Source organism: Mustela nivalis, assembly GCF_964662115.1.
Source record: "Mustela nivalis genome assembly, chromosome: 14".
NCBI lineage: Eukaryota > Metazoa > Chordata > Mammalia > Carnivora > Mustelidae > Mustela > Mustela nivalis.
The window spans coordinates 338,176-365,526 of record NC_139033.1 but is presented as its reverse complement, the minus strand read 5'-3'; the positions used below and the strand labels follow the sequence as shown (position 1 = coordinate 365,526).

Here is a 27,351-nt window from a genome sequence, read left to right as displayed (position 1 = left end):
GCTCAGGTCATGATCCCAGGGTCCTGGGATCGAGCCCTGCATTGGGCTCTCTGCTCCTCAAGAGCCTGCTTCCTCCTCTCTCTCTGCCTGCCTCTCTGTCTACTTGTAATTTCTGTCTGTCAAATAAATAAATAAAATCTTAAAAAAAAAAAAAGATTTGAATCCATGCCCATGATTCCTGGAAACAGTCCATATGGGCAAGGTTGACACTTCTCTTCTGATCGGCAGCCTGGGGAGGAGGGTCACCATTTCTCTGCACCGAGCTCTGTACCCCCTGCATCACAGGCTCTCTGTTTGGACTTACAATTATCCTCATTCTCTAGAGGGGGAACTGATGCTCTGAGGGCTGATGGGACCTGCCCAGGGACATGTGACTGATCATTCGCTAGGGCAGGGTGAGGTTGTACTGTTCATTGCCTTGCTGCCCTTCTCCCTGCAGGAATGGTGCCCATTTATCCTGGAATTCCAGTGCCCCGCCTAAGCCTGGCATGCTGTAATAGTAGAATGAATGAATGAATGAATGGATGAATGAATGGATGAATGAATGAATGAATATGACAGCTGGTACTAGAAGAGTTCCGGGATTAGGGTATACCCCACTCCTTCCATTATTAGCCCTCAAACCCCCAAGCTGACTCCCTAGCCCTTACTGACCCACCTGCCCCTCGCTGGCTGAACTCTCACCTCTGCCCATGGCCCCAGATGACCCTGGGAGCTTCTGGTCAGGGCCCAAATCCATCATTCCTGAGTGGTCTGTCCCAGCCCTGACTCTCCCCATCCATCTCACCACAGCTAGAGAGAAGGGGGTGGTGCAGGGATCGAAGGGGAGGATTCCAATCCAGGAAACTCTTGGCCCCACTGAAGTCTTCTTCAGTGTCCCCCTCCATTACCTCCCAAGTGGTCACTCCCCACCTGCAGAACACTTAGGTCAAATACCTAGGACCCCAACATAGAACATAGCCAAAGGCAGAAGGCTCTAGCTGGAGGGTACAGGATATGAAGGAGTCCTGTCTAGAGTGCCACACCTGCCCTCTTTGCCTCCAAGCAGTCCCCAGGGTTGGAATCCCCATAGAATTTCCAGAAAGCCTTGGAGAATGATGTCCTGGGGACCAGAAGACCTGGGTGTGAATTTCTACACAGCCACCGGCTAACTGTGCAATCTGGTATAAGTCTCTTCCTGCTCTGAACCTGATTTCCCCATCAATCACCCCAGAGGATTGAACTCAGTGGCTTTCAGGCTTCTATTGTCAGAACAGTGGAAACCTTTCCTTGAATGAAAATCACACGCAGAACTCCAATATGAAAAAGAGAAGAAATGGACCGAGCTCTAGTTGAAGTGAGTGAGGCAGAGGATGATAGCGGGGACCCTGGGGCTCTCCCTTTTCCAGCTTCCTCTGCCCTCCCCCACCATAACCAGTGGTCCCTGACACATCTTCCTAAAGCCCTAAGGTTTCTAGGAAAAATTAGAAACTATCGGAATAGATATTTTTTTCAATCATTTTATGATGAAACATTTCGAACATACAGCAAAGTTGAAAGACGTTTACCACAAACACTTCAATATCCACTACCTGGATTCTTCCATTCATGCACTTGCTTTATTAAATAAGGGTCCCTCTCTCAGCTCTATAACATTTCATGGCTTGGAGAGGACTGTGCTGGTGTGTTTGTATTTGGGAAGTCCTATGAGTTTGTAACAGCAACACTACCGCTATAACAAACAAGCCCCTGACATCTTACTGGTGCAAATGAACAGATGTTTGTGCCATACCCAGTGTGGCAAGAAGCACTCCAAACCCATCCTAAACCATCCTAGCCATCCTGCTGTCTCTATGCTATCCCATGCCAGATAGAGAAGGCCTAGTCAGCTCTTGGGATAAGCTTAACTTCGTTCAACAAACACGCACAGATATCTTACTATAGACCTGGGCTTTGCACCGAGCACTGACCACGGAAAGATGAACAAGGATTGGCTCCTGCCCTTAAGAACATTCCAGTAAATGGGACAGATAACTCTTTCCTCTGGAACCCTCCCATTCCTGAGAGAAATTTCCATGAGAGCTTCCATTCTCTGAGGGTGGGTATATCTGACATTGGAATACTGGAGGAAGGACCTGATTTGATGACGCTTTACTGGTCACCTCTGCCTGCCCAGAACAGTGAGCTTATTTTGTTCTTCACTCTTGCAAAGGCACCTTTGCCATACTACATAAGGGAATGAATGCCCAGGCTCAGAGTGCTCAAATGACTTGCCTAAGGTCACACAGCTAGCAGAGGAGCTGGGATTGGAGCTCAAATATCACTTCCTAGTTCCCTGTTTCTTTCTACCCCATTTAGGTACCTGCTGGAATGCATAGTAGAAGAGAGACATGGCGGGTTAGCTTCCTGACACGGGCCCTAAGCGAGGGGCTTCACACGTGTCCCCTCATTTCTTCCTCCCTACCCCCATGAAGTTGGTGCTGTTACTCTTAGAAAACAGGAAGCCAAGGCTCAGAGAGGTCAAGTGACTTATCCCAGGTCACCCAGCCAGTTTGGTTTCATATCCTGATCCATTTGACCCGATTGGGGCACATCTTGACATATGGCTGGTTTTTTACGGCTAAACACAGGGACAATGGGATTGTCCTTTGTCTCAAGGAGGGCTCAAAAGGCAGAGATGCTTTTCCTATTAACAATAGGGTGAACTTATTTTAAGGCAACGGGATGGCATCTTTGAGCCATAGAATAGTTTATGAAACAGCTGCAGACAGCTTAACAGATCCCCTCCCTGCTGGATCCCAGCCAGAAAGGGGCTCTATGGCCAGGGCGGAGGCACCTTTCTGGAGCTCTCTGGCCCTGAGCCAGGGGCTGGGGCCTCAGGAGAGAGCCCAAAGCAACTGGGCAGGAAGCAGAGACCTGGCGTATCGACAGCGACAGCGTAGGGCCCAATCAATGCTATCTCCCCAGGCCATGCCTGGCCAGACATTGATTTCTGCGGCTGTTGTTAACTCCCTGTTTATGTAACGCCTGAACTTTGCACAACTGAACCGTTTCATGTGCAGAAGAGAGCCTGTTGCCATGAAAACCAGGCCGCGCGTGACAGCCGGGATGCGGCCGTATCCCTGTTTTATTGGCCTGCGCTGAATGTATTTTAACCTTGATAAGTCAATAACTTTTTATACAAAAGGAGAGCTGCTGGGCAGTCTTGGGGGAGGGCCTATTGGCCTTTCCAGGCTGAGGTGGGGTGGGGAGGCAGGATAGGCTGGGTTTAATCCTCTGGAAATCTCCCTGCCACCTAGAGCCTGGGAGAACCCGGCCCAGCGGGGCCAGAAGAGCAGAGATCGACCTTGTGGGGGGACATGGGGACCACCCCCACATCCAGTCACTGTTTCTTGCGTGTTAAGGCCTTCAACTAAGTCAGAAAGCTATCACAAAGACCCATCAGGGTTCAGATCTCGGTGCCGCCCACCCAGGAGCTCCATGCCACCTCCAGCAAGGCCACTGATGCCAGCCTCAAGGTCCACATCCGTAACATGGGCCAGAGGTTCACTTTCATGGGCTTGCTGCAAGGTTTACAGATCCCAGATGAGAAGCACCTGGGGTGGTGCCTGGTCCGTAGCGGGGCCTCACTAGATGCATATCCCTGTTACTGTGGCCTCTTTTTTTTACACTAATCATCACTGATGACCTTTTGCAGAGCCCATACGATGCTTCTGGTCCTTCCTTGAAATAAGCAGGGTTAAGTAGTCCCAACTTTCAGTTGAGAAAACTGAGGCCTAGGGAAGCTGCCTGGCTTGTCCCGAGGGGTCCCATGACAAGCTAGTGGTGCTGATTGAAGGAAAGAAATCCTGGACTCCCAGTCCAGTGCTCTTTCCAAACCCCCGACAGCCAACCCCAGACTCGGCTGACATCACTAACTGATGGCAGCACAGCACTCATTCCCTTCTGGGCCTGGTAAGGCCTCAGAATTCCCTTCGACTTGAGACTCAGATGAAACTGGATGCCCCAAGAGGACTCTGGGCTCAAGGCCCACCTCTGGTCCAAACTTACCGCATGATTTTGTGCAACTTCCTTCCCCTCTCTGGGCTTCCTGATCCCCAGGGGTGAAATAAGAGGGATTTAACAATTCCTAGATTCTCTTGGGTTTTCCTAGTGGAAGGGACCCCACCACCTTCTGGTGGCTATCCCAACTCCCCAGGCATCTTGAACCTTCTCCAATTCCATCCACAAATATCGACCCAGAACCTAGTGTGTGCAAGGTAGTGGCAGTACAGCACCAAAGATGATGCCCAGCAGTCCTCCCCACCCCCTGCAGAGCTGACCATGGAGACCAGGAGATAGAAAATAAACAAGTCAACCCACAAGTGCCCAGGGAGTTGCCGACAATAATAAGCACTGCAGAGGGAAAGCAAAGGAAGGGACTCTGGGGAGAATAACTGTAGATGGGGTGGTCAGGAAGGGCTTCTCAGAGGAGGTGACATTTGAGCTGAGACTAAGGTCGTGCAAAGAGCGGAAGGAAGAGTATTCCTGGTAGAGTTTAGGCAAAGGGATCAGGGAAAGAGTTTGGCACCTGCCAGTGATCAAGAGAGGGTCAAATTGGCTAGAGGTAAGTGTGGCAGGGGCTGGTCCCTGAGGCTCTGTGGGCCTCCTCGTCCCCCATCTCCTGGGCTTCTGGCACCATCTCCCTGGGCCTGCCCTAGGGAGAGGTTCCAGGTACTGGGGGGCAGGGCTGGGTGAATAACAAGGTTACACGTGCTTCTTCTTTCCCCTTTTCTCCAGAAGGAGCATAAAGCGCTCTTTCTTTTCTGCTTATTAATAGCTCTGATTAAATTATCTCTGAAAAACCTACATGGTATGCACCAATGGGGGCTCGGCTCCCTCCAGGCTCTGGCCTAGATAATGGCAACAAGGGCAGGTGAGGCAGGTGGGGGCTGGAGAGGGAGGCTAGGGCACGCCTGCTACCCCAACCAGGACAAAAATCAGTCTCTGCCTCCCCACCTTCCTCCCCAGGCCAGCTCAGACTCTGACCATCTCCACTCTTGGGGCATTCATATCCCCCTCACTTGGGACACTAGGCCTTTGTGTTGGTGATTCTCTCTGCCAGGACCACTCTTCCCCTCATCCTTCCCCTTGGCTACCTTCTATTCATTTCTCACAGGGCTACTGATCAGCGTTTCCACCATCCCCAACCCACCAGCTGGGGCAGGTGGCTGCTCCAGGCTTTTCCTCCTCCTGTTACCTGAGATGATAACTGCTAGTTGTCTTATCTGTCCCCCCATGAAACTTGAGTCCCACAAGGTCAAGGACTGTGTTTGGATCACTGCTGAATCCCTAGTGGCTAGCACGGAGCAGGCACTTAGGAAATGCTGAAAGAATGAATGAATGAATGAGCAGAGTTAAAGAGGAAATGGGCATGACTAACCTTACGTACATGGGAGGGTGGGAGCAAAAGTTTCAGGTTCCAGACCCCTTGAGGGTCTTGTCTATGTGACAATTAACCCCATTTCACAGATGGGGAAAATCAAGGCACAGAACAAATGAGTCACATGGCTGGAGTCAGGATTCAAACCCAGTTGGTCTGATTCCACCCCCTCCTCCTCTCCCTGCTTCTCCACTACAAAGAAAACCTGAGCCATATTTATTCACTGATTCAGAGATTAATTCAATAAAACTTAATATCGAGTGCTGACTGTATACCAGGCTTGTGGTAGGGCTAACACAGTTCAAATGCAGCCCCTGCCCTCTCAGAGTCCTCTGATTGGTGAGGAAGACTGTCCAATAAGTGGACCCTTATATGAAGGGGGAATTGCCCCAGCCTGGAGGGCGGTAGTCAGGGAAAGCTTCCCAGAGGAAGTGGCACTCTAGCTAAAATCTGAAGGAGGAGCAAGAGTTGACTACCTGGGGGGAGTCAACTAGTTGAAATGGACAGAATGGGTAAAGGACTGGAAGTCAGAGAGACACCTGGGAAGATGTGCAGGCATTTCAGCAAGACGGGAACATAGGAGGTATACAGGGTCAGTGAGGACTGAGGTGTTCTCTGTCACCCAACCCCCCTCAGGGCCTCTTGAACCCCTGGCCAGAGCCAACATTCAAGCGCTGGCCTGCCTAGTGGTTCCGTGGACCGTGGCAAATCTATCTTGACACTGTCTCCATTTACATAATGCAGAGTTATTGCACATGACCACAGCAAGGGGAGGCTGGATCAAGGCTGGGAACTGGGCAGCCAGGGGGCATGGATAGGAAGGCCTGAACTCAGGGAGATGGGCACTGTATGAGTGTGGGAGGCTATATGTGAAGGCCTGCAGCTGAGCATCTCTGAGACCCTTCACCTGCCTGGACGGGTGTGAGAGGCACCTGCAAGATGGAGCTGTCCACCTGCGGAGCTACGTTCCAGCCTGTTCTGCCTGAAATTCCACCACTAGCTCATCATGGCCTCACAGACCTTTGGAGGTAGAGGGGCCTTTGAGACCTTCTAAACCCCTGGCTGGACATTGGAACCACAGTTGAACCTTTGGAAGCCACTAAGTCAGGGAGGGGCGCCAGCTCGCAACAGCCTGATTGGTAGGGCTGGGTTGTATGTCCCACACTCCATTTTACAACAGAGGAAACTGAGGTCCAAAGATGAGAGGAATCCTGCCTTCAAGGCCACACCCTGTCAATTAGTGGCTGGCACAGGGTGCAATAAATCAAGATCAGGGGCTCGGACATTTGGGACCTGGTTCTGTCATTGTGTGACCTTGTGCAAGTCACATGGCCTTCCTTGGCTGTAAGATGTGGACTGTAATTGAATAGACCTTCCAGGGGTGCTGTGAAGGTAAAAGGAGGTAGAAATACATGATATAAACAGCACTGAGCATGTGCCCTGCACATAGTAGGTGTCCAAGCCAACTTATGATGGAAAAAAGCCCAAACTTAGGAAAATAGATGGTTTGGCCCCACAGTCTTCTTCTCCACTTCCCGCCCTTTCTTCACAGGGTTTTGGTTGTTACCATGTTGTCCCTGCACCTGGCTTGAGTCCTGCCCCATATTCTCTCCACCTGTCCACACCCTGGGTCCACCCAGTGCGTTGCCCTGGCAACTTGCCCTGACGTCACTAACAGGTCTGGTGGCTGGCCCCTGGAGCAGTGAGAGAGGAAGCAGTCGGGGATGGGATCAAGTTCACAGGTAAATCCCCACCCCCACCCCAACTCCAAGAGGGTTGGGTGGGACAGCCCAGGAGAACTAGAGCAGGACCCTAAAACCAGGAGCTGCTGGGAATGGCACTTGTGGCAGCCGCTCGAGGGCCTGAAACAGGGCCAGCTCCTGTCCTAGATAAGACAGGGGGTGGCCTACTTGGTCAGCCCTGGAGCTCCCCCACGGGCGCCTCTCAGGCTGTGGATAGGGGGAGGTTGGCTGGCATAAAGTAGGCTAGCCAACCCGTGCCCGCCGCCCCCATCCCCACCAGCCTGTATAAGCAGCCCATCTCACTGGGTACACTCACAAGGGTCTTCAAAGCCTTCCAGGTCTAGATGACTACAGTTGGCATTTACTGTGCACTTACTGTGTTCTGAATCCTTTCCAGCAATAACGTTTTGTCCACACAACAACCCCCTCCGATAGGCATTATGATACACAGACACGAGACGAGGCACAAAGCCATGAAGGTACATGTCCAAAGCCAATAGCTAGCAAGGACAAGGATGGAATCCCACCCACGGGGTCACATGGACATAGCTTGACCGTGCTCAGAGGAGTTCTGGCTGCGGCTTTGCATTACTGTAGGGATCCTGAAGTCTCTCCTGGAAAGCTGGCTCCCCAACTTGCTGTGGAATGGACACATGGCAACTGAGAGAACTATCCCTCCCAGGATTCAGTTTCTCCAGCTATAAAATGGGACTGCTAAGCAAGCCACCCATGGGCTGTCAGACAGACCTGTTGAGAACCTATGAAACTGCTTAGAAAGTAAAAGGCAAAGAAAGAAAGAAAGAAAGAAAGTAAGTAAAAGGCCAGGTGCAGTACAGTTTGATGGAGTCAAAATTTGGGTACCAGGTGATGCTGTGCCTCAGTTTCCCTGTTTGTTAAATGGAGGAGAATACCAGGACCTGCCGTCCATATCTGTGGTGTGGATACCATGAGGTGGACTTTGTGAAGAGCTCAGCACAGTGCCGGGGTATATAGTTCGTGGTGCATGATCTCAACTGTGATGCCAAAAATCGTTCAATGCCAAAAATATGCCTTGGGGCATAGCACTCCGGACAGAGTGTCACTTCATATATCTTAGCCTCAATTTCCTCTATAAACTGGGAGAATAGTACCTACCATATCGGTTTTCTCATCTGTAAAATAGAGGTGATAATACCTATCTTACCAGCTTGTGAACATTAGAGTACTTTGTTACATAAGTTCTAGTTTATTATCTTTAACAAATTCCTCATAGGATTGTTTTCCAAATTAAAAGAAACAATGCAGATAATGCTCTTAGCAGAGTGTCTTGCCTCAAATATGTGCTCAATAAAAAATACCGGTTTTTCCAACTCGGGGTCCCGACAAAGGGAATACAAATACCAGCATGCTCTGCGCCCCAAGTCGGGGCCCCTCCGCCCGGCGTCTGCGCGCTGCACGCCGGGAGTTGCAGTCCTCGAGAGGCAGGTCCCGCCTCGCCCCAGCCTGGGGGAGGAGGTTGGAGAGCCGCCCTGCCGGCCTTTGAATTTTGCCGCGAAAAGCGCGCGTGGCGGCCCCCGGCCCCACCCCCCGCAGGACGCGGCGCCGCGTCACCCTGGTAACCGCCTCTCGGCCGCCGCTGATTGGGCCGGACCTCAGGGGGCGGGCGGGGGGCGAAACGCCGCGACCGCTCCGGCTCTCTCGCCTGTCAGTCGGGCTGGAGCGGAGCAACTGGCAGTACTGCTGAGCCGGCGGCTCTGCGGAGAGGCTGCGTGCTCTAGCCGAGTGAGGTGAAGAGCCGAGCCCGCTACCTGCGGGACGCGGCGTGCGGCACCTGGGCCTGAGGCGAGGCGAGGCGAGGCGAGGCGAGGCGAGGCGAGGCGAGGCGAGGCGAAGCGCCGGCGCGCGTCAGGCGGCGCGAGGCTGAGCCCCGGGAGCCCCTGCGCGCCGCCAGGGGCCATGGGCGCGTGAGAGCCCGGCGCGCGCCGCCCCTGCTGCAGCTTGCGAGCTCGCACGCCCGGTGTACCGTGCTCTGGGCCGTTCCTACGTCCGCCCTGCGCCACCCGGACCGGTTATTTCGCGGCGCCGAGGCCCCCTGGGCTGCCATCCGAGCCTCCGCCGCCCGCTGCCGCCGCCGCTGCCGCCACTCTCCAGCTTCCCCTCCCCCCACACCCAGGGCTCGGAGTAGGAGGAGGAGGGGCCAGTACGTTCTCGTCGCCGCTCTTTGCAACCTGCGGGGGTCGGTGCATTGCCCGGCGAGGAACCGGGGCCGCTGCAGGTGCGTGCAACCCCGGAGGAGACGACCCCCCTCACACACCCGGGCGGACCGGGGCACTGCGAGCCTCTGGCGGGCGGTCGAGCGAGAGGAAGCAACAAAGACAGGCTGCAGCTGGGGCCGGCGAGAGGGGCCGTGGCCGCCGGGCTCCTGGCGCGAGCAGAGAGGGCGCCCCGGGGAGCGGCGCGGGCAGAGCTGCAGCCCTGAGCGGGACCCCGAGGGGAGGCGCAGCGCCGCCCGCCGGACGTGGTGAGCACAGGCCCCGGCGAGGATGTGCCACCTGAGCGCCCGAACGGCCCAGGTCCTGGGCGGGTACGACCCACGCTGAGCGGAGAGACCGGCCACCCCTGACTTCGGACGGCGCGTGTCGGTGCCTGGATCATCCTCACGGACAGCGTCCCTTTTCACTCGGAGAAAGGTATCGGCCCCCAAGGGGGTCTCCCTCAGGCAGTCTCTGCCGCCTCTGCATGGCTGCGACCCGGCGAGCGAAGAGTCGTCGCCGCTGAGACCTGGTGCCCTTCAACGGCCTGGCTGATCTGGTGAGTTCCGCGGGGCGGGGTTCCGGGCTGGAGCCGGGGGCACTCCCTGGCGTCGGGGCGGCCGGATCAGAAATAAAGGGGCCCTGAGCTGTTGGGAATCCTGAAGCAGCGATGCTCCTTCTCTTGCCCCCGCCCTTTCCCGCTCACACACAACTTGTCTAGACCGGCCAAGCGGCCGGCATGGAGCTTGGGAGCCTGTTGGGGGACTCCACGGAGCCTCGGGTGAGGCGTATGCCAGAGAGGAAAGGTCACCCCACCCCTAAAGCCAACAGACAAAGGTAGTAGCTCCATCTTGCGAAAATTCCCAGGGAACTCCCGCGTCTTGGAGGGCCAAGGAGGAGGGTATCCAGGATGGAACCCTTGGGGTGCTCCCGAGCAGCCTCTTAGGTCCTCAGGGGACATCCACTTAGCGGTGGTTGTGGAGTCCCAGCCATGCAGGTGGTTGCGTTTGAGGATTGTGCCCTCCAATGCTAGATCATAGCAGGGTCTCCCGTACAGCCCTCATTCCTCCAAAAATCTCACGGGGATGGTGGGTTTCCCAGTGGGGCCACAGCCTGACGTCACTGCCAGGCATCTGACCTCACTGGGGTTGCCGTAGCGACAGGACTTGCATTGACCTAGGGTCGGAGGGAGCAGGGTCATGGTAACCTGGATGTCTTTGGGTAATGAGGGGATGAAGGCAGATCCTACCCCCGCCCCCAGCCTCAACTGCGGTCCTCTGACCTAAATCCCCAGCTCTTCATGAGGTGGGGGAGGGAAGCAGTGCCAGCTGTCCCTGCTGATGCTCCTCCCCCCAAGGACAGGTGTTCCGTTTTGCCCATATAGCCTGGCACTGCCTGGGGGCTCAGGACTGCCAAATAGAGCAACTTTGTGTTTTCAAAAGGGATGCAACAGAGAAGACTTCCTCGAACCCCATTATAAACCCAGCCAGCAGGTTGAAGTTCCCAGGGTCCCTAGAGAGACCCTGGAGGCCTAGAGGTCCCCCCCAAAAGAAGCCACTTCCGCTCAGGAAAAAGGTGCAGGGAAGGTACAGAGGAGCTGCTGCCTGCTACCCCTCAAGTCCAGGGGTTCCCCCTGCTGCACAACACCAAGGTGAAGGGCCTTGGCCAAGCCTGGACTCCTGTCTTCCCCGCTCTCCTTTTGCTGTTTAAGATGATTCTGACAAGCACAGTATGGTGCTCATTAAATGAATGGAGGGCAAGTCAGTCCCGTCAGTGCCAAGGTCTGAAAAAAGTGTGTCCCTGCCAGGGGCTAGCTTTGATGGGATTCAGGCACTGGCCCTCTCTGCCACACACTCCCCGCCCCTCACAATGCCCTAGCCCTGGCCCTGTGCCTTGTGAAGGCCCAGAAAACCCCCAGCCAGTATCCTGCTGCTGGGTTCTTCGATTCGTCTTGAGTTCCTTCCAGCAATTGCTATTATTGTCGGATGTGGGTGAAAGTGGTGTGATCGCATTTGGAGGTAAAGGTTAGAGAACCGTGGTACTGCTTCGTTGTGGGGCGGGGTGAGAGCAGAGGGAAGTGTGTGTGGGGTTATTATGAGAGCCAGGCCCCAGTCTGGATGCAGGTAGCATTTTTTCTCTTCTACTCCCAGGCTCTCTAGCTAGATTAACAGGTCAATAAATATCAGTGGAGCTGCTTTGAGGGGCTTGGCAGGGAGATGATATTTCCAGCTGAAATGGTGTCATTAAACAGGCTTCCAAGGACAGAGCAACAGCAGATGGGGGCGGGGGGAGAAGTGGGAGAGGTGGGCAGAAGGGCTGTTTGCGCTGCCTCTCGAAGCTTCCCAGTTTAGAAACAAACCCTGGAGTGTGCGCCAGAGCTCCACAAACACAGGCGGTTGGAGGTCCTCCTCGGAGTATTTACACTTTCACAGCCAAAGCGGAGGGAAAGGCTGTCAGAATTGGGCAATTCCTTCTGTTCCCTTCCCTGGGCTTGGCAGTAGTATCCGGCGACGAGCAGGAGGGGATGCCAGCTTACCCGGCGTCTCCCCGCTTGCCAGGCACTGCATAGGGGGAGCTCAGTTACCACTCAGAGTGGCTCACACGTGGTGGCCCATTTTACAGATGAGGAAAACAGTCTCAGGTGCACAGCCCCACAGTTCTGAAGTGCCTCGGCACCAGCACCAAAGTCCCCAGGTCTTCCCACCCTTCCCTGTGGGGAGAGGAAGCCTTACACCACTTGTTGGACAGGGTCCCCACAAGAGTGGTGAGCTGTCAGCTATAGAGGGAGTCTGGCCATGAAGAGGCCTTCCCACACTGAAACCTGAGTTTGAATCCTGGATACTCTTGAGCTGAGTAGTAACTTGTTTGCTGGCCTTGCGGACAGCCTGCTCTCCTCACCCCTGGCACCCCCTTTCTCCTGCACTGGGGGAAGTAAGATGGGCCATGAAACCTGCCCATCGTTTCATGGGGAGGCATTGAGAGAGATGCCCCTTCTAGCTCCCCACCAGGAGGGTTGAGACTGCACTCTGTCACCTCAGGGACCCTCCAGATACACACTCCCCTGTTAGAGAAGTCAAGGATGTCGATGGGTCAACAGCAACATTGGTAGATGTGGCTCCTGACCAGTCTGAAGGTTGGCAAGGGCCCTCTGGGAGGGGTGCACTGGGACTCTTGGGACCAAACAGAATCCACCAGACAGAGTGCAGAGCATGTACTGGGCATTGGGTGTGGTCTATGAGTGCTGGGGTGTGCTGGATGAGAGGAAGCAGGGACCCTGGAGACTTAGGTGGGATGGGAGAGATTGAAGCAGGGAACAGGATCCAGTTAGGGCTCTTTAACAGGGATGGTAACCCTGACCAGTCTCCTCTTTCAAGGTTAGCTCCCACTCACCCCAGTAATCCTTATCTCACTTGTCTAATTCCACCTAAGCTCGTAAGTTCCCCCATCCCGTGTCTCTTCTGAGCCTCACAGTTGTTCTGGCCATGGCCTGGGCTGGGTTGCTTAAACCCCATTGGTGGGCAGTGGCTCATGGTTAAGAGCCACGCGATGGAATGGGTTCACCCTTGTTGGCTGTGTGACCTTGGGTGAGCAGCTTTGCCTCTCTGAGCCTCATCCTCAGAACAATGCCTCGAATGACTCAGCCCAGTCCCTCCTGGAGCCAAAGATCAAAGACTGCAGGGTAGGCAGAGACCCTTACAGCCACCCTCCACTTGGTCTCCCACCTACCTACACAGGGCACCCGACGTGGTGAGCACACGTGGCTCCCTCCTACCTGAGTTCCTACAGGGCTGGGCCCTGGCCAGCGCCCTCCTGCCGCCCCCCAAAACCTCTCCCGCCCCCCTCCATCTTCTAGTCCTTCACAAACCGGAGGAAGCAATAGGAGCAGCTCATATTCATGAACCGTAATTCAATCAGGCGGCGATTCCTCTGGGCTCGGGGCGGGGGTGAGAACGAGGAGGCGCGCACAAAAGGGCCGCTTTATTACCTCCCGCGGGCCGGGAATTGCTGCTCTCCCCCAGCAGCGGCCGGAGCCGCCTTTATTGTGTTAACCCATTTGCGTGTCAAGAGCTATTGTGCGCTTTCTCCTCCGGTGCCTGGCGAACTGCGGGCGGAGGGCTGCGCGCCGGGCCGGTCACCTCCGCAGGCGCCGCCCACCGCCCTGATTGGTTGCTAAGTGATTTGCATCCAAGGTAATCACTTTTATCTCAGAAGGATGTCGACTATAATTATAAGCTACTGACATCTTTTGAAATCTGCCTAATGACTACTTTAGTCTGCACGCGCTGGGGGTGGGGAAGGGAATTCTGGAGGCTGGGGTGGGCGGGGAGGAGGCTGGTAGGGGGATGGATTCCTTACACCTGGACCACTGATTCGTTACTTGAGAAATACCGGAGTGCCTCCTGCTTGCCTGGAACAAAAGAGAGGTTCCGATCGGGCTTGCGGTTGCTCGTGTGGGCGGAGTTAGTACCATTTCAGAGATGGGGAAATAGAGGCCTGGAGGAATGAGCTACCAGCTCAGAGTCATATATGCAATAAGTGGTTGGAACTGCAGGTCTCTTTGCCCCCCCCCCCCCAATTCATGTGCTGGTCCCCGGATGAGGTGTAGACAGAAATAATAGCGGTGAGCCTTCCTGGGTTGGAGGTCACCTGTCTGGTACCTCTTGGGATGTATGTCATCGCCTTAAGGAATGCAGGCGCTGTTACTACATTTTACTGGGAAGGAAACAAGCACAGGGAGGTTAACTTCCCTGCCCAAGGTCACAGAGCCAGGAAGGCGCACAAGCAAGAAGTCCGTTGGTGGCCAGAAGTGGGAGTGCGGAAGGCAACATGGCCAGTGAGAAGCCAATGAAAGAGTGAGCCTGGGGCTCCAGCTACCCCCCCCCCCCCCCCACCTCCTGGGTCCGCTTGGGATCAGGCATTGAGCTGGGCAAGGGCACCCTGCTGGCCACTGTCTGTGTGGCAGGGCTCTAAGCCATCAGATGGCCCACAGCCTCCATGGGGAGGAAGAGGAGCCTGCAGTTAACTCGAATTCTGGTCAGAGCCAGAGGAAGGGCTGGTGGATGGAAAAACTGCAGCTGGTCATGGAGGGCTTCCTTACAGAGGGGGCTTTTGCTCTTGGGCTTGAGGACTGGGTAGATCTGCCCCATGTGGAGTAAATGATGATGATGTTGGCAGAGGGACTTTGAGATTCCAGGACATGACCAGGAAGGGCAGTGGGAGCTTATAATAGGGAAGAGGTAAAGGGAGAAAAACTAAAAGAGTGTGCTGGGCCTCAAGTACTGAGCTAAGTAAGTACTTGATGTGTCTAGGGAAGAACAACCTGAAGCCAGCAAATCTGGGTGCAGAGAGGTCAGTCTGGCAACCTTTGCAGGGCCTTAGGAGTTGCGCCTGAACCCTGGGCTCTTGCACTTTCACGGCTGTGTGCCGTCAGACAAGTCACTTTGCCTCTCTGGGCCTCACTTTTCTCATTCGTTGAAGGAAGTACTGGCAGTTTGCCCCCAGGCTTGTGGGTGGGATGCGTTTAAGTGTGCAGAGTTCCCCGGGTGAGTCGGAGCCCTTCAGAAGTGGGTGGGCTCAGGCACAGGCCCCAACCAGTCACCCCAGCCCCACAGCAAACCAGCATCCCAGCCACAGCAGCTGTTTGGGGCCCTGGGAAGCCCCTGCCATTGTGCAGAGGGCACAGGGGACAAAGGCCTGGGAGGTCAGGGAGTAAGGCCGAGGCTGGCTTTGAACAGGCTCCTGGGGATGGGGACTTAATGATGCAGAACTTAATGACCCGGAGTCTGTGGGGAGGAGGGGCCTCCCTTGGAGGAAGAGGAGGAGGAGGGCAGTCCAGCAGCCAGCTGTCTGCTCCAGGATCCCCTGCCAAGGCAAGGGCAGCTTCCCCACAGGGCCAGGTCTGAGTTTGGCATTGCGAGAGGTGGAGGGGCATAGCCTTCCAGCCTGCAGTCCCTGGGACCTGAACTGGGAGCCTGGCCCTGTCCCTCAGCGTCTGTGTGACCTCCCTCTCCTCATCTGTTACATGGGCCAGGGGTCCATGTCGGAGGGCAGCTGTGAGGCTTGGCAGGAGCCCATAGTGAGCGGGCAGTAAACAGGACCTGCTATTTTTACTCTTTATTCACCCGTTCATTCAGAGAGCTCACTGCTCTGTGCCAGGCTCCCTGCCAGGTGCTGGGGACACAGAAGTGAGCATGCCCAGTTGCCTTAAAAGGTGGTGAGGCCTCAGACCCCCCATCACAGTGCAGCGGGTTGGTCACCACAGTACAAGAATTCACAGTGTGCAGGCACCATGCCAGGGGTAGGGGGACTGCAGTGGACAGGCTTCATATGGCCCCTGCCTTTCGGGGCTCCAGTTTCTCAAAGCAGGCTAGGAAATCAGAGGCAGAAGCCATTACTACCAGCTGGGAGAACCAGGGAGGGCTCCCTGGAGGAGAAGGAGGAAGAGGAGGGATTTTCAATGGCCAGCCTTGGAGATTTCTGTCTAAACCCTTTTTGCCTATTATGGGGCTCACAGGACACTGCCAGCCTCTGCTGTGCCCCAGACTAAGCTTCCTGCTTTGACACTTTGTTCTCTCATTTAATCCTCCTATGATTGTGGGAAGGGTATTTTTATCCCTGTGGTGTAAATGAAGAAACTGAGGCTTAGCAAGGTAAAATGACAGCCCGGGGCACCCTGGCAGATCAGCAGAATCCCCTTGGCTATCCGTGCTAGCTTCTGCCTGTCTTCCTCCTGGGAAGGAAGGCAGGCGGAGAGTATCCTAGGATCCTAGGGCAGGGGCCTAGGGGACCCAGTTCTAGGCCAGCTGTTTTCCTTATGAGATGCATGACCTTGAGCTCAAGTTACCTCCCACCCCAGCCCTGCCTCAGCTGTGTCCTCTGTAAAATGTCAAGGATGGCAAATCTGTGGCAGGCCTGGCTTGCCTTCCACCGCTGTGCCCTTGGCAGACATCGCCAATCAATTGCCGCCCTTTTCCCCTGCTGAGTTCTTCCCCTGACCTTGGGTTCTTTCCAGGGCTCTGGGCAGGCAGCTCCAATCAATCAGTGGGGCCTGTGAGCTGAAGCCTGCTTGCCTGCCTGGCCTTGATGAGCTCAGAGGTCTCTCCCGGCTCATCTCCATATGGTAGCAGAATGAGGGACACTGGGGGGTCTTCTCCGTGGATGTAGGTGGTTCTGCGGTCGAAGGAGCTGTTGAAGTATAAGAGTCCCGTTACCTTCCTCCAGCTCCCGGAGAGACCTATGTCTGTGTGGCCCAGTGCATGCTCATTTCAAGTGCTCTGGGTGGATTCCAAAAGCATTCCACCTGCATAATAATAACAGCCTTTACTGAGCTCTTCCTGAGAGTTTGGTCCTTCACAGATACCCTCTCATTCATCATTCTGCAGAGCACTGCATTGTGCCTCTTGGCTCCTCTAGGAAGACATCTTAACCCATTTTAGAGATGAGGAAATTGAGGCTCAGAGCCATTAAACAGAATAGGGTAATGTACTTTGATGAGCAGCTATGCTGACATTCACACTCAGATCTCAAGGTCCACAGCCTAAAGCTGGCTCAAGTGTGGCAGGCAGCCAAGGCAGGCTTCCTGGAAGAGGTGTCGTTAAAGCCCTGGTAGGCTTCTGACAGGCAGAGCTGGTCCTTCTAAGAAAGGGGTGGAGCCCCTTCTGGGTGAAGCGAACAGCGTGAGAAGCAGCTCAGAGATAGGCAGGCAGGAGTGACCTAGTGTGGGTTGAGGGTCCTATAATGTGGCTAGACATGGGGGACTATGACAGGAGCCAGGGCTGGTCTTGGCTTCTGGACTCCATGGTAGGGAACTGTGGCAGCTCTTTCAGCAGAGGAATGCTCCTGGCCCATCTTGGTATATTCATTCAGTGTTTCCTCAAACCCAGGGCGGGTTAGCTGGTGCTTGGGGCTACCTCTGGTCTACCAGAAGCTTTAGCCCGAAGCAGTGTTGAATGAATAAGCGAATGGATGCTCCCTGGGCTGACATGCTCCCGACTTCCCAGGAGGCCCAGCTGCGTGGAGGAGAGAGACCAGAGGCCTGGGGTGGTGGTGGAGTGAGGCAGCCAGCCAGGCCAATACCCGGGGCCCTGGCTTCGCTGTCGGCACTCCACACCTTGCCACCCATCCCCACAGCCCCACCTCAGCCTCTCCCCCAAGCTGTTCACGCCTGGTGGGCAGCCTGGACCCGGTGCTTGGGGGGATAAAAGATGAGGGTTCGTGACCATTTTTTAACTCCGTAAAGGGAGAGACGAGCTGCGGGCTGCAGGCCGGAGATATAATTAGTGCGCAGCGGTGGCGCTTTCTTGATTTAGCTTCTGAGAGAACAAGACAAGGATGTTATACCCAATTAGCAGTAACATCCAGTCGGAGCCTCAATAGGTGAGATAACAAGCTATTTTTATGACTTTTCTTTCCCAGCTTGGAAGGGGCGGGGGAAGGGGGTATCGGGGCCTTATTGCTTTTCATCGGGGAACAATTATTAGCGATCTCAGGATTTCCCAAAGCCAAATGATGCATTTTTGAACCCAAACAAGCAAGCATCCCTGGGCGGCAGCTGGGGGGGTAGGAAGGGGCAGGGTAGGCTGGCATTTTGAGGCCAAGAGTAGTAGAAGGGGTGCAGGCCCCTTGCCCCCATTCTAGAATCTTTCCGAAAAAACTCCCAAAAGCAGAGCCTATTGCTTCGGCAAGGGCAGCCTGGGCCCCTGAGATATTCTCAGTGTCTGCCTTGATTTCCCTGCCTGCTTCCCAGAGACCTAGGGAGACTGGACCAGTTCCCCTGGGGACGAGGAAGGAGCCAGTTCTGCTGGCTCCTGGCAGTTCTTCCTGGCACCATCCTAGACATTTCTGCCAACTGGGCCAGTGGTTCTGGCTTCTCAGCCTCAAACCTGCCATTGCACTCTGCTTGCTGGACCCCCCCCCCCCCCCCGTGATGGCTCATACTGCCTCGGCCACCGTCCTGCCTGTCCTCGTCCCAGACCCATGCTCTGGCAGGGCTGAGGGGTGATTAGCTCCTCTCTCTCCCCCTTCTTTACCCCCGCAGCCGGGGCACCTAGCACCGGCCAAGTCTCCACCGGGCTGGGAAACCCTGCCAAGCCCCACCCCAGCTGCCTGGCCACACTCCGAGTCCTGGCGAGGGCTGGGGGATACCCAGAGAGGGAGCTGGTGGGGCTGTCATGATACCGCATCAGCTTGGGCCCCACGCCCAGAGCAGGTTCCTGGGCCTCCGCCCATCCTGCAGTATCCAGCCCCACCCTGCCCTGAATCCCATCTCCCCGTCTGTGTGGAACCCACACTCGAGGTTCAAACAACTGACAAATCCAGCCATGCAAAGTGGGAGTTTAATTGCAAACAGTTTTTATGGATCATGGGCCCATCTGTGCCACCATATGCAAAAGGGAAAAAAAAATTCCCATTAAAAAAAAAAATTCTCCCTGCCCCACACCCCAAACTGACTCCAAATGGAGTGGTTGCCAAGGTTTTGGTGGCTGGAGCCAAGCACAGAGCAGGGATGCATCCCGGGGGCTTCCTGCTGAGTGGGCCTGGCAAAGTCAGGGGGCTGGTGGGGGGACAAGGGGGACTGCTGATCATCACTCAGTTTGCCTCTGCAAACTGCCAGCGTTTTGAATCCCCAGGGGTCTTCCACAGCTCCGGGCCTTTGCACATGCTGTGTAGCTATCCAAGGACCCACTGTCCTTTCACAGCCACCTCACTGATGCTCTTTGGCTGGTCTCTACAGCAGGACTTGTCATGGAGTGCGGCTCTGCCCCACATTGATGGAGATGTGGGAAAGAGTGGTGTTGTGGGGCCCACAGATGAGGGATACCCCCTTCTATTTCCAGCCCATCAGGAGGGGGCTGTCCAGGCCCTACAGATTCCCTTCCTCTGGGTGGTCTGGGCCTCCTGCCAGCCTGGCTGGTACTTGAACCCCCCACTTGTGGGGTCAGCCCTCCTCTGCCCCTCAGAAGGGGGGTGCTTCCACACAGGGCTCAAGTGGGCTGGCTGGTCATCAGATAGGTCTGAGAGGACTCACCTCTGAGGCAGCTTGCCAGGGTTCGAGGACTCATCCCATCTGGGAGACTTCATTTCTCCCTCACTGTGCCTCAGTTGCTCCCTCTGTAGAATGAGGAGAAGTCAGTAGGATAATGCATCCCAAGTGCCTCCCAAACCGTCATAACTTGTCCTCAGGGGAGGGTCTTTGCATTTATTAGTGATGTCCTCCCAGGTTCTCTCTCTCTCTCTCTCTTTTTTTTTTTTTTTTTTTTTTTAAGATTTTATTTATTTGTCAGAGAGGGAATGAGCACGGGGCTAGGAGTGGGCAGAGGGAGAAGCAGGCTCCCCGCTGAGCAAGGATCCCGATGTGGGACTCAATCTCAGGACCTGAGCCGAAGGTAGAGATGCTAAACTGACTGAACCACCCAGGTGGCTTTTTCTTTTATTTTTCTTAAGCTTTTATTTATTTGTGTAGAGAGAGAGAGTGCACATGTGCTTGAGTTGGAGGAGAGGCAGAGGCAGAGGGAGCGGGAGCGGGGAAATAGAGAATCTTGAACAGACTTTGCGCTGAGCACAGAGCCCGTTGTAGGGCTCGATCTCACAATCCTGAGATCATGACTGAGTGGAAATCATGAGTCAGTTGCTCAATCAACTGAGCTACCCAGGTGCCCCTCCTCCCAGGTTCCTAAGCAGGACACTTGAGGTCTACTGAGTGGACATGTGAGCGGGTGAGGTATTGGGAGGACTCTCCAGGAGGAAATGGGCCACAGGCTCTTGGCTGGCCAGAGATTCAGGGTTTTTGCACCCTTTCTGCTGGAGTCCAGGAACCAGTCTGTAGCCTGTGGGCATTCTGAACTCTGTTCTGCAGTTGAGGAAAATGGGCTCAGACCAAGGGGCTCCCCCAAGTTTGTGGAGCTGGGACCAGAACATGGAGGTGTGACTGGCTGACCAAGTCCCTGATGCTCATGTCCTAGGTGAAGGAGGATAGGCCTGGAGTGGGGGTGGGTCATGTGGCAAAGACACAGCTGCCAGCGTCTGTGGGGTCCTTCCTACCCCATGTCATGAGATGAGGCACCTTAGGCCCCCCAGCCTCACAGCCAGGTCAGCCAAATCCCATGGCTCTTCCTCCTTCCCCTGCCCTCCCTCTGCCTCAGGTCTGTACCCAGGATCACCATGCCTGGGGGTTCCCCCGTCAGCTTCTGAGCTGGGGGCTCAGTGTGTGCCTGCACCCAGGCCCCACACAGGGGACCTGGTGCCCCAGGCCTGGTACTTGGCATAGCCCTCCCACAACAGGTAGCAGGGGAAAGTGGGACCCCTGGGCCCTGGGCAAGCACAGCCTGGTCAGACCTCTGGCGGGAGCCCAGGCCAGGCACCAGGCAGCCCATTCCCTGCCCGGCAGTGATCACCAGCTCCCGTTGTAATCATTAAAACTATTAGAAGGAAATGTTCGCTTGAAGCAAATGTCAGGCGCCGAGTTGTGCTTTGTAAACGCTCACAATTAATGCCAATCAGGCCCGGAAAAAAGCCGGCCCGGAATCCTGTCTGTTTCGTCTCATTTGTCAGCTGGTGCCGCTCCATGTTGCACATTTTCATACAATTGCTATAAACATAAAAGGGAAACTCCACAGTGTTCCTAGGCGCCTGGATGGTGTAAGCTGACTTAATTACTTGGTATTCCGCTGCTCACTTGGCTGCCCCGTGCGGGTCGGGGAAAGAGAAGGGGGACTTGGTGAGGCAGGGTGAGGGCTCCTGGGGGTCAGCCAGGGGGATGGGTCAGGCTCTAGGCTCTGCTCTCCTGTCCCACCCTCCACTGGTCTTGCAGCCCACCAGCCCACTGAGCTGAGGACGGCTATAAGATGGGGCAAAATTGCCAAAATGTGTTTGCAGCATCCTCTAGCAGAAAAGGGGGAGTCAGAGTCCAGCAGCCTTAGCCTCGCACCCTGAGTCCTGCTCCTGGAATGATCCATTGGGGTTATTGCCTCCTGCACACCAGGCATGTTTGGCTCTCCAGCTGGGCCTCAGTTTCCCCATCTGTGAATTAGGACTTATAGCTTGGTGATGAGGAGTTCAGGCTTGCTGGGACTGTGCCCCAGGCTGAGGATGCTGGGCATTCCACTGGATTGTTGCTTGCTTGGGCCCTGCCCTTGTCCCCAGCGGGGCCAGAGGAGTCTCACCGCCAGAAGTGGTGTGGGGATTTGGACCGGGCTCTCTGGCTCCAGAGCCTGTCGCCATTACGCCACCTGGCTGCACCCTGTCATCATGCCAGTAGGGTTGAAAGGAGGTGATGGATCTGAAAGTCCTAGTACACAGCCGGTGTTTTCATCAGGAGTAACTGTTGTCATCCACCCCCTGCAGCGGGGCTCAGGCAGGGGTGCACCCGGCCTGAGGGTCAGCACCAAAATATGTGGGTCTTGAGGATGGAGGGGCCTACCACAGGTGCTGTGCCCCCTCCCACCCTGGTAGTTGGGCCCACCAGGCTCCCCACCCCCTCCTGTTGCCTCTAATCTGGCCCTGAGGTGCTGACTGTGTTAGGCCGTATATCACCTAACTGAGCCCCTGAAAGTTGGTCATTGTCTCCATTGTACAGATGAAAAAATCAAGGTCCAGACCAATCTGAGATTACACAGCTATGGGCAGCTGGAGCCACGTTCAGGTTTTTCTCTCCGAAATCTTTTTCCCCTGCCTTCCTAGCTGCCTCCCCATTGTGGCCTGGATGTGAGGCCTTGCCACACACTAGGCACCCGCCCCAGGACCATTTTGAGCTCTCTCACTCCCTGCAGACGGGGTCTTCTAAGGCCAGGCTGGCTTGGCGGGGACACACCGGCCTTTGTATAGGCCCGGGTAGGCCGGGGCCAGGCAGGGCTGCCAGCAGAGTGGGGAGGGCGGTGTGGCCCAGCCGGCCAAGGATAAATGCTCAGAGCAGGGGAATAGAGGCCCCTTTGTGTGGTGCTCAGTGGGGGAGGGGATGCTGCCAGCTGCCACCCTGTGTGACCGGGGAGGCCTGAGCCCTCTACAGAGGTCTGCCGCCACCCCCAGGGGACTGGCCAGGGATCCTGTCATCTTCCCAGCTGCCACCTTCCCCCATAATTTGCCTGCTCTTGTGTTCTAGAACCTCTGGCTGCCAGAGGAGCCAAGGGCAGTTGTTAACCTGATTGCTGTAGGCCTACTGTGTGCACTCCAGCAACCCTGTGGGTAAAGGGCAGTAGTCCCATCACAGATGGAAGACAGAGACTCAGAGAGGACAGGGGACTCACCATAGTCCCAGCTGCTCTTGGGGCCAGTATTTGGCCCATTTTAATGCCTTTTCTTTCTGTGGAGTGGCCCTTTGTGCTCCACTGGTCTTGGGTCCCAGGACCTAGGGCTGTGACTTGAGGTGCCTGTCTCTGTTGCCTAGGTGGCTTTAGGAAGGCTGCCGGGTGCCTTTGTTCCCTGGGCAGGCACCAGGGCATCCATTCTGTCCCTCCGTCCTGGCCAGGCTCTGCGCTAACAGCTGTTGTATTAGTGGGATTGATGACAGGACCTTTTTTGAGGGCTGCCCTACCTGTTAAATTTCCTCTGAGTCTCAGTGTCCTTAGCTTAAAAATGGGAATGGAATAGAACCCCTGCGGAGGGCACTGGGAGACGTGCCAGGACACGGGTGAAGGGCTGAGCTCAGAGCCTGTACCTGCTCAGGCTGCACGACCATGGCCTGGGCCCCCTGTCACCCCTGCCCCCTCCTGGGAGAGACAAGAGGACAGGCTGAGGCAGTGTGCAGGGGCCGGCAGGTAGTGTAAGTCTTAGGAACATAAACACACTGCAGGGACTGTCTCATGGCGGGGAGTGGGTCCCTGCTGCAGTCCCATTTACAGAAAAGCAGACTGAGGCTTGGATAACTGAAGTGATTTGTCAAGGGTCCTGGGAACACAGGGAGGGTAGTTTCCCAGAAGGCCTAGCTCTTCGTCTCTTCTTGACCTCCACCCAGCCCACTGGGCAGCTGTCTGCTATAGACACTGACCAAGTCCCCTCCGTGCCGTGGGAGGCCCAGAGCACTGACAGGCAGCCCCAAAGGCCATGTGGCTTCCCACGGCTTATCACAGCAACCTGGGACCTTTCGCACCCACCAGGCCATTCCCTCTTCTGTGCCTTTGTCAACCCAAAGCTTCCGCCGAGACTGCCTTCATTGTTCCCCTTCCCAACACACACACACACACACACACACACACACACACACACACCATCCCCCCTCAAGAAACATTAAACATGCTCCCTTCTCTGTAGAATAAGTCCAGCTTCGCTCTCCCCAGTAGTCTTCCATCCCGATGGGGCTTGGAGTCCCTGCACCCTGGGTCCCACACCCTGCCTCCTGCCACTGGCTCCCACGCCTTTTCATCTCTCCCAGCTCTTCTGCCATAGTGTGGCACATAGTAGGCTGTCAGTGAAGTCCAAGATAGAGACACAGCCCTGGCCTCAGACCCCTGGTCCCCGCCCAGTGGAAGAAAGGGATACGAAACAGACCAGAGACCAGGCTGCCTGTCCCAGGGTGGGATCAAGTGCAAGATACCCAGGGAGCAAGAAACTCCCACCCCAGCCAACCCACCTCTCCAGAAGGGAGCCAACCAACCCTTCCACACCCTGACTCTGCTCCTGAAATCCCCGCAATCTTATCTCAGTCCTCCCAAGGCCAAGGCCAGGCAGGGGTTTCTCGGATGGAAAAAGAGCCTCGGGAAGGCAGATACTGGCTGAGACCACATAGCTCCTGAGGGCAGAGCCTTGGTCTCAGCGTCAGACAATGTGACCCCAAAGCCTGTGCCCTTCTCCAGGGTAGAACACTCAGGAGCCCACAGGGGCTGGCCAGGTGACGTGAAGAACAAAGCAGCTGCTGCAGGGCCTTATGGGAGTGTGGGCTCGGAGGCCCCAGAGCTGCCAGTTTTAGTTTGTTTGTTTTCAAGACCTGCCAGACAATGAGAATTTGGGGTGAAATTTTTGTTTTTCTTTCCTTTTTAATATTGGCAACCATGTCATTTTTTTTTTTTTTTTTTTTTTTTTTTAACGACAGCAAACAGGGCAAAGAAAAGATTTGTGGGTGGGATTTTGCACCCTTTGGGGATATGGTATTTTCTGGGCAGGGAGCATGCAGTGGGCCCCAGGATGTCGTGCCTTCTCCATCCCCAGCTAGCTAGAGCCCCCAGAACCCAGCCACAGCCCCATGCACCCCTCCAGACACCCCCAGATACTGCCTTCACTGCCAGAGGCAGGAGGCAGGGCCCAGAGCCCCGCGAGGGCACCACCCAAATAGCTATAATCAGCAGCCTCGCCAAGACTTCAAACTCACCCAATTATCCTGCGAGGGAAAAAAAACACAAAATGAAAACAAATTAACATGTTTGCATAGAAGCTGCTGCAGCAACAGACACAGCCGTGTGCGTGCACACGCCGGCGCGTGTCCCAGCAAGGCCCTGAGCTGCTGCCGCCCCCTCCCCTGGGCCAGCACCCCTGCTCAAGCTGGGCCAGGCTGGGTCGGGTCAGTCTGTGGCCACTGCCCTGAGCCAAAATATGCCCTAGGCCCAGCAACCAGATTGTCCCCAAACCTGATGAGGCACTGTCTCGGTCCGCCAGCCTTCAGGTTTTTTTCTTTTTCTTTCTTTTTTTGTCCCCCCAATTTAATAAACACGTGAAATTCACTGTGTGCCCAAATTCAACTTCATTGTCCTGTGCCCTTTCCTTCAAATGGGGAAATAAGCCCAGAGAGGTTAGTTGACCTGTCCGAGGATGCATAGTCACTTGAGTGGAAGAGCTGGGGTTTGAATTCAGACAGGCCACCTCCAGAGTCCTAACCATAATCACCACACCTCCTCTGTAGCTCCCCGTGGTCTGTGGGTGGTGAGCTGAGCCCTCAGCCTGGCTGTCAAGACCACCAACCCTGTCCCGTGTTCTCTTAGATGGAGGGGCCGTGGGTGGGGTAGTCATGATTGCGGAGCCAAATGGGTATGGGTTCCGATCCCTGTTCACCAGTCCTTTATTGGATGGCTTTGGGCAAGTGGCTCCACCTTGCTCTCTGCCTCAGTTTACCCTCCCAGAAGATTGGGAAAATAAGAGTCTCTACCTCAGGGGGTTTAGGAAGATTCACTGGGTGAACAACTATCTCTGGCATCTGCCTACAGGGTGGGGATCCCCCACCGGCTCATCTGGCTCTCTAAGCCCATTTGGTGCCTCTGTGCTCCATGTGGCTCCCGAAGGTGGGGCTCGGGCAAGGTTTTATTTTTTTATTTTTTAAAGTATTTTATTTATTTATTTGACAGACAGAGATCACAAGTAGGCAGAGAAGCAGGCAGAGAGAGAGAGGAGGAAGCATGCTCCCTGCTGAGCAGAGAGCCCGATGCGGGGCTCTATCCCAAGACCCTGGGATCATGACCTCAGCTGAAGGCAGAGGCTTTAACTCACTGGGTGCATGTGGGGCTTGTCCCTGGGAGTTGAGGATAAATTGTGCTGGAGTTGGGGTTTAGGTCTTGGAGGCCAAGGGTCCCCAGGCCAAGGCCACACATACCTCCGTGGTCCCGTCGCCCTGCTCTGTAGGGCCATGGACAAATCCCTTCACCTCTTTGAAGCCACTTGCTGTCATTTCTGGCCCTTGACGGTGAAAGCTGAGGGTGGACGTTGCCAGCGCCATGGGCTGCCGAGGAGTGCGGGATTTCAAGGAGCTAGGAGGGCACCATGGAGAAAGTGACCACACTCCATGCAGACGTTATCCAGCTTAGTCCTCACCATGGCCAGGTGACAGAGCTGCTATTTCTAGCCCTGTTTTTCACATGGCGAAACTGAGGCCCTCAAGGGACCTGGCCACTTCCTCCAGCAGGGCCTGCTGGAAGTGCCAGAGTCCGGGTTCTGGGTTTGTGCTTTGGCCTTACTGGATACTGCTGATAAGGGGCTAAAGCAGGCAGCACCTTCCAGCTTGGAGGATGAGGCCCAGTAGGATGCCATCGTGATGGTGGTGGTGGAAGGTACTCAGGGCGGCCCCTTTGGAATTAGCCTCTCAACCTGCAGTCATGCCCACTACTCAGGCCCAGGGTGGCGTCCAGGGGAGGTGACGCAGAGCCCCTCGCAGAAGTGGCCCATGGGACACTGGGTGCCCACTTAGAATCCCAGCCTTCTTTTGGCATGGCTCTGCCACATGTTTCAGGGTACAGCAGACCTGCCTTTGCGTCCACATCTGACAGGTTGGCATGGGCCTCTCTGAGCCTCTACTTGCCTCTGGAGAATGGGAGGCATGGCTCTGCCTATACCTCAGGATGGGCTCCAGGCTGGGTGAAGCAGCCCCCTGTCCGGACCTCGTGAGGAAGGAGCCCTTCCCCATCCCCTTTCCAGAAACTTCCCAGCCCTGGAACCTTCTTGACATCCCCAAGGGTGGAGCTCCTGTTGCCACAGCCCACATCCCACTCACCCACCTGCATTGTCAAACACCCACACTTGGTTCTCCAGGGTCCCCTGTGTTCCAGATGTGCGGAGGGGTTGATAGGACTGAAGAGGTTAGGTATGCTGTGCGGTGAAATGAGGGAAAAGTGCCAGGGGCCAGGGCGGGTGACTGGAGGGGGAGCTGTGAGAGCATGTGAGCCCTGGGCCACACAGTGGTCGAGGAGGAGAGGCCCAGTGCGTCCCTCGTTCAAAGGGATATACTGAGCATCTCCTGGGTTCCTGGCTTTGGTGTAACAAGAGCCTAGAGATGGGTTCCCAAGGCCCCAGGCTCCACCGTTTCCCAGCTGTGCATCTCTGGGCAAGCCACGGTCTCTCCCAGGACTCAGTCTTCTTGACAGGGCAGCGTAGAGTGTCACCGAAGTTGACATTCAGTACTACTAAGTGGTTGAGAGCCTAGGGGCTCTCGCACACAGGGGGTTCATCCCTCCCAACTCTTAGGGGGAGGGTAAGAGCTGGTTCCTGTGGCTGTTGGGGACCTATGTATGGCTGGGGGCTAGGGGGGTATAAGAAGGAGGAAGAAGGTGAAAGGCATCTTTTGGTA

General features: G+C 55.4%; 1 protein-coding gene and 1 long non-coding RNA gene across 2 annotated transcripts in view; both read left to right on the top strand.

Moving 5' to 3' along the window:
* The first annotated feature begins 4,444 nt into the window (after window positions 1-4,444).
* Window positions 4,445-8,439, top strand: LOC309848256. The gene is made up of 3 exons (XR_014302926.1): window positions 4,445-4,585; window positions 6,954-7,143; window positions 7,741-8,439. It is a non-coding gene; the product is annotated as an uncharacterized lncRNA (long non-coding RNA).
* A 1,361-nt stretch (window positions 8,440-9,800) lies between these two features.
* Window positions 9,801-27,351, top strand: part of FAM222A (family with sequence similarity 222 member A) — a 53,355-nt gene continuing 35,804 nt past the window's right edge. Inside the window, exon 1 of the mRNA XM_082699607.1 lies at window positions 9,801-9,933. The gene's annotated coding sequence lies outside the window, so the exon portion shown is untranslated. The remainder of the gene's footprint in view (window positions 9,934-27,351) is intronic.